Consider the following 2,859-nt stretch of genomic DNA (forward strand, 5'->3'; position numbering starts at 1 on the left):
GAGGAAAAGAAGAATGTTCAGTAAGAACAATTTTGAAGTATTTTACTCTGGTATCAATGTGTGAAATGACTTAACAATTCAAGCCAATCCTTTCTTCATCTACTGCTGTTATTAATATGTTATATTTGCATCTAAAAATTGATTTGCAGCTTAGCTAATTTTTTTATTGTCTGATGGCATATATAACACATTTTTCTAGAAGTCATCCATATTGCCATTGCAACAATCAAATCTTAATTCTATGGAGGTGTTATTTATAATTGTTTATATTCTGGCCATTAAAATGACTTTGCCATTACATTAATAAAAGCATCAAATAATTGACACTACTAGACAAGGTAGGGGGTGTTTACAGAGAAATACAAAATAAATAAAAGATTTCCTGTAATGTAATAACAATTAGTTGGGTAGATAAAAGGAAATATATCCATGTGGAAAAAAATGTTTGCAAATCAACATAACAAGTAGACATCAATTTAATGTTAGAAATTTTGTTGACTTAATATTTCTGTACCGATTCCCTAAATGTAAGAACATGTTACGACTTTTGAGATTTGCATTTAAACATTTATACGACTATTTTGAATTTTATTGTAACAAATCGATCTTAAATCTTAATTCTAGCTCACTTTATGTCTTAGTTCAGTCCTCTGACACATTATCATAGACTTGGTGGTTTATAGACAGCGGAAACTTATTCCACAAATTTCTGGAGTCTTGAAGTCCTAGATCCAAGTGCCAGCATGATTCGGTTCTGGCGAGAACTCTCTTCTAGGTTGCAGAGTGCCAAGTTCTTGCTGAGTCCTCATAAGGCAAAAGAGAGAAAGCGAGTTCTCTTGAGAGTCTTCTAACAATACTAATCCCCTCAGCGAGGGCTCCACCCTCAGGTCCTCACCTAATCCTAATTACCTCCCAAAGACCCCACCTACTCATACCCTCACATTAGGAGATAGGGTTTTAAGATACGAATTTTGGAGAGATAAAAGCATTCAGTCCATCGCACTTTATCAGCAACTCTATATTGAGTGCCAGTTATGCATGACACACTGTATTAGGTAGGTCCCTGCCCTCAAAAGAGTTCATAATACAAAAAAAAACTCACTGTAACCCTACTTTTATCAGAAACTATTATAAAACACTGGATCTCAACCCTGGTTATATGTTAGAATCACCACGGGAGCTGATGCTAAGGTCCCTCTCCCAGAGATTCTGGCTCAGTTGGTCTCAGGTATGGTCTGGGCATTGAAATTTTTAAAGATCTTTCTACAAGATTTCTAATGCGTAGCCTAAATTAAGAACCATTGCTACAATCCCAGGGAGAAAATTTACCTTCATCTGAAGTAATCATAGAAAGCTTCTCAGAGGTAGAGGGTTGTCCATTGACAACCAATCAAACTGGATTTAAAGTTGAGAGGTGTCAGAGATTTTGATACATCAGAAACAAGGACAATTAGGCAAAGAACAATCTGAAGGCAAGAAAGTCCAAGTTATGCTTATTGATCAATGAGTAGAACGGCATAGATTACAGAAACAAAAGTAAATATGAAGCTAAAACAACTATCCCACTGACCATGTATGTGCTATGATATTTCTTCTGATAGTCACCTTTACCTCTACAGATACGAGTAATATGTTATCCAAACCTTAGCATGGTACCTGTATGGTAGACTACATAGACGGCCATAATCATTCCCCTTTACCTATAACGGCTCCATTTCCCAAGTCCTACCATTAAAAACTCAGAGTCTCTTATTTGTTCTTTTTAATCTTTTGAATTTCTTTGGCCAATAAAATGCAGTGGGAGTCAGGAGAGGCAAGATACAAGCCCAGGCTTCAAAAGTCTTTGAATACTTCCAGTCTCTCTTTCTCTTTTGGAACCCTGTCCAGCCACAATATATGAAAACCAAAATAACCTGCTAAAAAAATGATAAAGCATATTAAGCAGAGACACGACATCCCATTTGAGGCCTTTCTAGACCAGCTAGTTTCCAGCTGACTTGGCAGTTAATCACGACTATATAAACAAGCCCACCCAAAACTAGAAGAGCCACCCAAACCCAGTTGAAACTGCCACCCTATAGAATTGTATTTTAAAGAGATGGTTTCTATTTAATTGACTAAAATTTAGGGTCATTTGTTTTACACAAATGCTAACTGATATAATCTCACACTCCCAGCTATGATATCTGATCCAAAGAGTACACCAAGCTGGTCAGTATGACTTCTTACTCATAACATTTTCCACTGGAATGAAAGAGACACACTCTACCTTAGGCTACCACACTGGTGGTGTTTCCAGAGTTGGTGGGTTCTCCAACTCACTGACTTGATGAAGCCGCGGACCCTCGCGGTGAGTGTTACAGTTCTTAAACATGGTGTGTCCGGAGTTTGTTCCTTCAGATGCTGTTCAGATGTGTCCAGAGTTTCTTCCTTCTGGTGGGCTCGTGGTCTAGCTGGCTTCAGGAGTGAAGCTGCAGACCTTGGCAGTGAGTGTTACAGCTCACAAAGGCGGTGCAGACCCAAGAGTGAGCAGCAAGATTTATTGTGAACAGCGAAAGAACAAAGCTTACACAACACGGAAAAACATCTCAGCCGGTCCTGGCAGCTGGCTGGGGTGGACTGCTTTTATTCGCTTATCTGACCCCCGTCCCCTACATCCTGCTGATAGGTCCATTTTACAGAGAGCTGATTGGTCCATTTTACAGAGCACTGATTGGTCCATTTTGGCAGAGTGCTGATTATTGCGTTTACAAACTTTTAGCTAGACATAGAGTGCTGATTGGTGCATTTACAATCCTTCAGCTAGACATAAAAGTTCTCCAAGTCCCCACCCCTCCCCTAGTGGAGCCCATGCCTGGG

The 2,859-nt window shown here is 39.1% G+C and overlaps 1 long non-coding RNA gene across 1 annotated transcript; it reads right to left on the minus strand.

Moving 5' to 3' along the window:
• Positions 1–1,467: 1,467 nt before the first annotated feature.
• Positions 1,468–2,628, minus strand: LOC129464972 (uncharacterized). The gene is made up of 2 exons (XR_008651816.2): positions 2,270–2,628; positions 1,468–1,916 (listed from the first exon to the last, which is right to left on the minus strand). It is a non-coding gene; the product is annotated as an uncharacterized lncRNA (long non-coding RNA).
• Positions 2,629–2,859: the final 231 nt, after the last annotated feature.

Source organism: Symphalangus syndactylus, chromosome 16, assembly GCF_028878055.3.
Source record: "Symphalangus syndactylus isolate Jambi chromosome 16, NHGRI_mSymSyn1-v2.1_pri, whole genome shotgun sequence".
In the NCBI taxonomy this organism is placed as follows: domain Eukaryota; kingdom Metazoa; phylum Chordata; class Mammalia; order Primates; family Hylobatidae; genus Symphalangus; species Symphalangus syndactylus.